Raw genomic sequence first — 9,475 nt, forward strand, 5'->3', positions numbered from 1 at the left:
ACAGGTGGATTTGAAACTGCATTTTAATTTGCCACGCTTATACATAATTTATTGTACATCTCACAATATATTGAAATTAAAACCTGAAGTATGACATACAGTAAATAATTCAGAATGGCTCTTTCATCAGGTGTGAGCTAGGTTATTGATACTTCATTTCAGTTAGACAGACATCACCGTCAGCTCCTGCAGAGATCTTGCAGCTGGCTGATTTCACTTGTGTTGGTCCCTCTGAAATCCTCCTTGGGGCTCAGCCCCGCAGCCACTTGTGTAGGCGGCCACCCGAAGGCTCTGAGGAACAAGCTGTGGTCCAGCCTGGAGTGAAACACACGCAGCACCGAGTTTCTGGCAGGCAGGAGCTGGTGTGATGCCGCTCCTGAATGCATCCCCGTGGTGTTGGGAAGCATCTGAAGGAGATGGAGCCGTGCCTGGAAGCATCCAGAGCAGTGCTTCGGGTGGCTGCGCTTCCCTGCCTTGATACTGCAGAGGGGGACTCCTCTGCATTCATGGGGTAACTGCTCGGGGGGGGGGGGGGGGAGGAAATCTTGTAGAACAAGAAAAAGGAGGCCATAGTTTCTTGATGAAACCAAATATTATCATGTCCTGGATGTTAAAACTTCCATTCTTGAACCATTGTAAGGAAAAATATTTAAAAGCTTAGAACAAAATCTGAAGCTAGAGCATGTGGGAATCACGAGAGGTTGCCTTTAAATAAAAGACTCCGACTTTTCTTGTCAGTTTTGATCAGGAACTAGCCCCAGAAATGCCAAGGTGTTGTAAGAACACTTTTCAGAGGAGCTAGGTCTTCAGCTTCTTTGAGTTAGCACAGTTTGAGCTGTGCTGCGTAGATCTCCAGGCTGACTTCAGATTTCTCTGCAGGACTTCAACCAGGTGTACTAGGAAGCTGTGAACCAAAGCTGTGCTAAAGCAGAAAGTGTTCTATATTGTATTGATGTGCAGTCAGACCCAAAAGAAGCTCTGTGCTGCTGTCTAATAATCTAAATCTGTATTTATGGTCTGATTGTAATAAATCGTGTATAGAGGCAGTAGAGAACTTTTGTAGACTTTCAGGTGGGCGCAGGAAACTGAGTATCCGATGATGACATCTGGGCAATAAAAAGAAGAAATGAACGTACTGACACCAGAAACAATCCACCTTCCTTCCCTTGCTCGTAACACCTTGACCACTCATAGTCTTCATGGGAAGTACCTCGCTGAAGGCAAACATTTGGTGAGAGACAGGTGATATAGTGGGCAATGACACTGTGCTCAATGAAATGCCTGCATGAGCTATGTACGTGTGGCTGATGCCCGTGGAGCGTGGAGATGTTGTCTTATCCCATCCTCTTTCCTTCTGCATCCACATGTGCATGGGTGGAAGAAGTTCCTCACAGGGTAGAAGGAGGGCGGTGGCTTCAGCCCCCCCAGCATTGGTTGGAAAATTGTTTGAAGCTATGTTTCAAGTAATTCTGATTACTGCTTCTATTGGTGGGGGCGTGTGGAAGGGCTGTTTTCTTTACGACATATCTACTGCTCATGCCATCCTGCAGTGAGGGCTGCCTGCGATAAGGGGCTTTTTGGCATGGGGATGTGAGTGGATTTCTTTTAATCGTGCCTGCATACTATTAACTACGCATTTTGATCAGCGTAGGAGGGAACCCTGCACCATCCCTTGCCATGATCTCTAGCGCAGATCCAGCTTCATATGGTTTATGTACCACCCAAATCTCCATGCTTAGGGTCTCCTCTGAGGGTGGCTTATAGGGTCTCTGAACCCACTGCCTGCCAGTACGCCGTACTGTGCAGGGACGTGCTAGCAATGGCTCTGGGTGTAATGATTTCCATGAGATCTGGTAGGAAATCTGTTGGAGGAGGCCGCTGAGCCCATGTGTCTGTGGCACTGCTCTTCACGCCGTGAAGGCAGAACGCCACCTCTGCTGAGCCCCTGGTGGCAGGCTGACCTTCTCCGGCAGCAGGGCTTGTTTGAGGCAGTTCTCGATTGAGGTTAAACAAACATAAAAGCACAGCGTGAAAGGTGTGCAGGGGCCTGGGGTCCAGCTCCTAGTGAGGTTGCTATGTCTTGACGTTGAGGCACCTGAGCACTTTGTGCTCTGCAGTGACTGCTGCCTCCAAAGAAGTGCCTTCACCTGCACTCAGCACAGTTCTCTTTCCGTTTGACCAACTCAGGGGCTGCAGGGATCCATCTGGCACTGTCCTGAAATTGCTTGCGTCCACCGCGTGCTCCAGCGTTTGCTCTGAAGGCTGCTGCAGGAGAAGACACTTCTCCCTCGGCTGCAGGAGGATCTTAGTGAGATTAATAAATTTGTGCTTTACAGGCTTTCCTCCTTTGGCCTCTTATTTTCATGGTGCTGCGGAAGCTCCTCGTGCTGGCGCTGCCGCTGACCCCGTTGGTGCAGATCACATGGGCAGCATTCCCAGGGAGCCTGGGTCACTCGGTAAGAAAAATCAGCTTGGGAAAATCACTCCTCTTTTCTTCATGCACCCGTACTCCTCCTCCCCCCCCATCCTCCCTGGGCATGTCTCTCTCACTTTAAAAAGAAAGGGGCGGGGGGGGGGGGGTTTGAAGGCTTAAATCTCAGATGTGAGCTTACTTGAGCCTTTATTGCCTTTTTTTTATTATTATTCAAAAAAGCTCATGTTCACTCAAAATGGCAATTACTTGAATCTAATTGGAACCATTTTCTGTAGCTCCAGACTCATTGCTTGATCTCAATAATAAATGAACTTACAAAATATTTTTGTTACTAAAGGAATTGTAGCTGGGCAGGCCAGATCATCAATCATGATTTCCTTTTGTAGGCTTAATATGAACCTCATTTGATTTTGAACAAAACAACGTTAGCTGAAATGTTAGCTACTGTACCTTCAGCAACGGCAGGGAAGGGGATGCGGCTCCTACAGATTCTGGAGTCCTGGTTTACAAGTTAAAGATTTTAACTGAGATTTAATGAGATTTGATTATTAGAAGAATTTACATGTAATTTAAATATAATGGAAAGAATTTACTTGTAATGTGGAAATTCCCACCCAAACCAGGACTCCACTACCCAAAGCACAGTGCTTGTGCTCAGAGAAGGGATGACTTCTCAGGCAGAGCAGCTCCTCGAGCTGTTTGCTGCAGGAGCTCTGGTTTTGGCAGAGGAGATGGAGCTTGGTGCCGGGGCTGGGGCAACTGACAGAGGGATGGTGGCAGCCCATGCCTGGGGCAACCAAATTGCTGGGGCTGCGCTCCTGGCAGCCGAGCTTGTGGACCAAATGCAATGCAAAACTACGCTGGGTACATGCTATTAGGGTGCCCATGCAGAGCTCCATGGATTTTGGCAAGCCTGTGCACAGCTCACGGCCCTAGCTAGCTTAAATGTCCATCAGCCCTTCTGTGGGAATGGCCGAGTGTGGGGCAGACATCCTCAGGAACTGCTGCATGAAATCACCACCAGCTGGCCAAAAGCTGATAGTGTGAATCCCTGTTCTGCATCCTCCAGGTGATGCCCGAGCAGGGGGAATGAGGCACAGCCTTGGGCTACATCTGTGCTTTATTTATAAAGTAGCACCTGGGAACACTTCTAGGCCCAGGGAAGCGTCTGGTAGTGCTGTCAGGACAGCTTTGTTATGTTCCTGGGCCAGACCAAGAAGCTCTGTCCCAAAGGGTCTCCAGGCATGGTTGGCTCTGGCATTCCCAGGCCCATCCCTAAGCAGCAGTTTGAAGGCAGCCACCCTGGTGCGGCAGCCAGCAGCGAAGCAGGCTTTTCCATGCCAGTTGGCCTCCGTGCCCAGGAATGTTCCCCGGCACACTTAATTTACTAGTAGAGACGTAGCCTTAGAGGAAGAGATATAAACAGGGCTGTGGGTCTAGCTTGCTCCTGTGGAAGTCTGCCCTGGGCTTTGAAAGAAGAGGATTTTCCTTCTCTGGTAATGTGGTGGGGCCAGGAGGAGCATGGAGTGATTCCCTGTTGGAAGGGAAGGAAGAGAAGGGACATAAAGGCAGTATTTTTTTTGGCAAGTCATTGAGCTGTCGTGCAGATGGCAATACGATGTGCCACTTGGATATTGCCAGACTGGGGTTTCTAGTTAACGTCCTTAGCACAGGCATGAGCAGTGCCTTAAACACAAATGAAGGAGGAGTTGCAGCTTCGCTAACCTGGGACTAGACTAGAGATGCTCTGACCCCCAAATCTGCCTTTCTGGCCCAAAAGCCTGGTCTCATGTTGTCTTTGCAAGCCAAGCGTGGTGTCTGAAGCCCTCTGCGCTGCAGGTGCTGACTTTCAAATGCCCGTGTCACGCGCCACTGCCCCAGTAAGGGTGAGATTAGAGTCAATTCCCAACAGTCTGCTTGGGTTTTGTTTCCTGCCTTAAAATGGGATATGATGTTGGGGTGTTCTCTGCTTCTAGGGAGTGAAATATTATAGTAAGAGAAAAGCTGTGCAGAAAAGAGCAAACCCATCATTTAGCTGGGTTATTTTGCTTTTCCTGGTTTTATTCCATCATTTATATCAAAGGAGCAGTATTAAGAATGCCTTTGTCAGGAACAGGGCAAGTGCAGGGATTGTCAGTAGCAATTACACTACTCTTGAGGGATGCTGAAGAAAACCTTCTCTGAGCACAACAGAGAGATTCCTTCTGCTGCTCTGCTTGGAGACGTTGGTTATAAACGATCCCCTTGGGGCAGTTCTCTCCTCTCGTGGTGCTTTCAGAAAGCCACAGAACAAATCAAAAGCCAAAGAGATGGAAGTAGACCTTAAAGCTGTCTGCTGCAGTAGCTGATGCCTGGCGTGCTGGGACTGCCAACACACGACAGCAGCAGCACCTCTTTGGGTTCCTTAGGATGCAGAACTTACCTGCAGAGCACGTAACCCAGACACCTTACTGCACCCGCGTCGTTGCAGCTTCATGGAGGCCGAGGTGCACAGCGAGAGAAATTGATGCGCAGCAGAGCAGCGGAGGGCCTGCGTGCTACTTTGGCCAGTGGACTACAGTTAAATGCAGGAGACACATTTCAGGTAGAAGCCATCATCGTGATCCAGTGTAGAGGAATTTTAATTTCTAATGAAAGAAAACATCTAAAATACGCGTACAGCTGCCTGGACACACATGGCAATGCACTGCAAATGGCACTCACTCAGGGTAGCTGTGAAATCACTTTGGCTAAATATAAAACCTCTATTTTATTTAATCTCTCTAAATTTTCATTTGGAGAGTTTTTAGAAGGTAGCTTTTTTGCAATGTTGGCCTTAGCAGATCCAGCTTGCTGTGTCAGAACCTGTCCAATACTGTAAATGAATGGGGGGAAGGAAAAAAAATTATTTACATATTATTACAGTGATGCATTTTTAAAAATCTGTCAAAGTTCCTTAATATTAACATCCGACATTTCAAACGTTGCTTAGGGAAAAAATAGATACAAAACACTCTACTGTTTATTAAATTTATCTTGCAAGGAAACTATTTTCCCAGCAGCTGCAGAATGAATGTCACATTCAGCTGCGCAACTTGGAATTTCAGCTTTCCATTGGTATGGAGAGAGTGGCCCTAATTTTTGAAGGAATTATTCATAAAATTAATTTCTCAGGGTTCTTCCCAGGCAGTATGAGCATCTGAACCAGTGCTTACCAAATGCATTCGGTCTGTTTGAAATGGATTGAGGGAGCAGTTTGGGGCTCACAGTGATCGTGCTTCTTCCCTGACTCACGTGCTGGCTGCCTTTTGTGGGGGACAAAGAGGGGCAGGAGAAATCTGGGGACAGTTCCTTTCCCTTTTTCACACCCAGCGGTTGGCGGGGCTGCACACAGAGGCGTGGGGTGTGCACAGAGAGCAGGTGAGAAGGGTAGAGGTGTGAAATAAGGGAAGTTTTTCCATGGCTCCCCATGGCTTGTTTGTTTGTTTGGTGTTTTGATTTCTGTGAAAGGAGTTTATTCCATGGCTGACTGAAGGCATGCATTCAATGTTTAGTACACCCAGGTGAGCGGATGGGAATGTTTACTCAGTGCATTCGGGTGAAAGCTATATAGAAAACAGAAAACGTAAGGAAGGCAAAGCACCAGGAACGCGGTGCCAAGGCTATGTGAGCCCACTAGGGAAGCAGTTCTTGTGCAGAGCGAGGGCACTGTGGGGTCTGAAGCTGCTCCCGCTGGGGGACACCTTAGCAGAGGGTGACAGGAGCTCGGCACAGCCTTGGGGTACACTGGGGTAGGTGGCAGGGAGGGGACTGGAGGTCTGTAATGCTGTGGGTCGTGGGAGCAGGAGGGGAGCCAGAGCCAGTGCTCCCAGGAGACGTGTGTCAGGTGGAGGCAGCTGTGGCGGAGGGACTGGTGGCAGTGGGAAGATGGAAGCACAGGGCAGAGCAGGAGTCTGAGGGAAGGTCGGGGAAGGTGTTAGGGAATGTAAAGGTCGGTCCAGGGTTCCCCAAAGCGCCAAGCAGACTGGCTGTACAGCTCCCACCCAGCACTACGTCCTTCAGCGGGAAGAAAAACAAAAGGGAGGAGGTGATGGCACAGCATGCGAGGGAGTTCACCGCTACATGCACCTCTGCTGCGGCAACTGATCCGGCTTGGGAACAAACCTCTATGTCGGTACGTTGACCAGTAACTTTGTTGTCCTGGCTGAGGTTGTAAAGCCCCTCTCTCCCCAGCACAGATAGTCTCCTGCAACGTCAGAGATTTTCTCCGTAGCTGAATGAGGCGATTTTGTTCCCACTAGGATTTACGGGTTTCGGAAGAACTGTGGACAAAGCATGGCAAGAATTTTTCAGGCAACTATTGGGTAATGGATTTGGGATTGGGATTTTCAAAAATGTTGACATGAGCCAGCTACTGACGTCTTTCTGAAGTTTTGGGAATTTGTGTCTCTAACCTGATTATGCATCCTTGAAAATCTTGTTGTGACCTATATAGGTCTGCGGGCTTCTGTATACCTCTTAAAAAAACAGCCTTTTGCCGCTCTCTGCTGCTTTTCCCCTTCCGTAAAATGGGGTAGCAGTTCTTTCTCCTCTTGGAGAAGAACGGGAAGGAGAAGTACTGTGATGTCCAGGCTGCAGATGTTCGAGGGATGAACATGACTCAATGCAACATGCACCACTAATTAGTTCCTGCAGTTTCGAGCGTTCTCGCAGGAATGCCACAGAGGGAGCTGTGCAGCACCGGAGCAGATGAGGGCCTGGGAAGGGTGAAAGGGTGTTGTTCTCCCAAGAAACCCCTTCAGTAAGGTTTGTAACGCACAAACCAACCAAGCACAAGTTACAGGGTGCTGCTCGAACTGAGACCTGTTGTCATCAGGGCTTCTCTGAAAACTGGGCAGAGCTGGGAACAAGGGACATAATTGAAAGCAAATAGCTTTGCTCCCAGTGTGAAGCAGGTGCAGCAGCTGATCACTTGTGCCGAGCACATGCCACAGAGCAGGCACAAAGCTTTACTATTACTTTCCGTAGTCCTGTCTAGTTCTAAGAGGATATTTAAAAATTGGAATGATAATGACCTGAGAAAACATGACTTTAGACCAGAAAATAAAATTGCAACCATTCATTATCAAAGGCACACTGGCAAAGAAGTGTTAGAGAACAAGAATGCCTGATGATGCAATGTTTTTCATCCTGCAACTGAGCACAGAAAACCTTTTCATATGCCCTAAATCTGCAGCTACAATAAAGCCTTCATACAGACAATCTGCTTAAACCGAACGTCACGCTTGCCTTTATTTTATTTTAATTGCAAAACATGATCCAGTTTCACTGCTGAAATATGCACTTCTTAAGGCGACATGCGTAGCTTTATATTATCCTCCATTTTACTTGACGTCAATATCTGTGCAGTGATGAAATTATAAGCTCCTGAAGTGGACCATCTATGACACAGCTGTTTCTCTTTTATGTGGGGGAACACGCCCTCACCTCGTTTTCTTCCTACCAAGACTTATATAATTAAAAAAATCTCTCTTTGCTCTGAGTCTTCAGACTGGAATAGTCAGCATCCTGGTCGCTTTGCTACTTAAACACGTGAGCCTGTACCACCAAAACCAACAGGAATTTTGCCACTGACTTGAGGGTGAGATTGAGCCCTGGGATTCCAGATATTTGAGATTACTACTGGCATTAACCCACTGTTGAGCCCCAAACAATAGCAAAGCCTAGGTCTTAGCACTTTTCCTAATAGGTCTTGCAGCGACCTGCAAGTGGGGGTCAGCATCATCATCCCCGCTTCCAAGGTGGGAAAACTGAGGCACAGAGGGAAGGAAAAGGACACGTAGTGCTGAGGAGAAACCTGAGGTCTCCCGAATCGTAGTCGGTTCACTGCCTACCACATCTCCCTAGTCTGACAGTCTCTGACTATTCATGCTGCATGTAATTAAAAATATGAAAGTGATGTGATGCCTAGGAGTCTGTCCGGTGACGTCTCGGTTATTCTCCAGGCTGTCAGAGGTGCTTGAGCATTTTTTCACCTCTTGATGCTAAACACATTAAGATGTTATCATATTAGTCTCCCTTTTTCCTCGTTCCCCAGCAATTGTAGGAGTTACAACTGGTAGGAATTTGTCCTACGACAGTTGTGCAGCCACGTGAAGTGATTGCTGCAGCCTGCATTTGCAGATGTAACAGCATTACAGCTGTTATCATTCATTAGCAAGGGAGACGTCCTGGAAGTGTAGAAAATACTGGGTCTGGGTTGTATTTCCTGATAAATTCCAATTTTCTTGCTACTATGATGGAAGGAGAGCCAAGATTTGATGAATGAAATTGAGACTCATTGTGAAACACAGCAACAGCTTTGAAGAGCTGCCAGATTTCAGCAAAGGTGAATAAGAATGAAATAGACATTTCTGAATAAACTGCCTTTCCCCTCTTCAGAAACAAATGACTGTCTTATAATAACCTTTTGGAGTGAGAATCCATCCTTAATGGAACAGGAGACAGACTGCACAGCAGAGACAACTGATGGATGTTAAAAGACAAACCAGCAAAAGTCAAATGCATCTTCAGAAAACAGCATTGAGTAGTATTTTAAAGGATGACCACACATCATATTCACACAGATGCCAGCAGGAAGCAGAGTCCAGAAACAGAAAAGCTTTCAGATAATCTCCACCCTTTATGAAGCCAAAACCTCAACATCACTCACACATCTTAACTCATTTTCAGGAGTGCATTTGATGTGTATCACGTATATTTTCTATGCTTCAGAACAATTTTTTCATAAGAGGTAGGTTTAGTCACGAAAACGTACAAAATATACATTAAAAAGCTCTCTGCTATTAATGTATCACGTCAAAAGTTCATCATACCTGGGGCAAAGTGGTCTAAAGTGGGAATTTTAAAAGTTCTCAGCATTGGTCTAACTGGTCCGCTGAAGTCAGCGGTAAAACTGTTGACAGGCATAGAGCAGAGTGCTTGTTTCTACAGACCCACAACTCTAACTAGACCAGAAATTGTTTTTTTTTTTTTTTTTTTTTTTTTTTTTTTTTTTTTTTT

General features: G+C 46.8%; 1 protein-coding gene and 1 long non-coding RNA gene across 4 annotated transcripts in view; both read left to right on the top strand.

Moving 5' to 3' along the window:
* The window catches only part of LOC118164101, an 85,944-nt gene extending 83,411 nt beyond the window's left edge, over positions 1-2,533 (top strand). Inside the window, exon 3 of the long non-coding RNA XR_004749340.1 lies at positions 2,337-2,533. This is a non-coding gene — a long non-coding RNA (uncharacterized LOC118164101). The remainder of the gene's footprint in view (positions 1-2,336) is intronic.
* A 1,923-nt stretch (positions 2,534-4,456) lies between these two features.
* The window catches only part of BMP2 (bone morphogenetic protein 2), a 69,125-nt gene continuing 64,106 nt past the window's right edge, over positions 4,457-9,475 (top strand). For 2 of the 3 annotated variants that reach the window (XM_035321394.1, XM_035321395.1), the window contains exon 1: positions 4,457-4,473. The gene's annotated coding sequence lies outside the window, so the exon portion shown is untranslated. The remainder of the gene's footprint in view (positions 4,474-9,475) is intronic. The other variant, XM_035321396.1, reaches the window with a different exon arrangement.

The sequence above is a fragment of the Oxyura jamaicensis genome, chromosome 3 (assembly GCF_011077185.1).
Source record: "Oxyura jamaicensis isolate SHBP4307 breed ruddy duck chromosome 3, BPBGC_Ojam_1.0, whole genome shotgun sequence".
NCBI lineage: Eukaryota > Metazoa > Chordata > Aves > Anseriformes > Anatidae > Oxyura > Oxyura jamaicensis.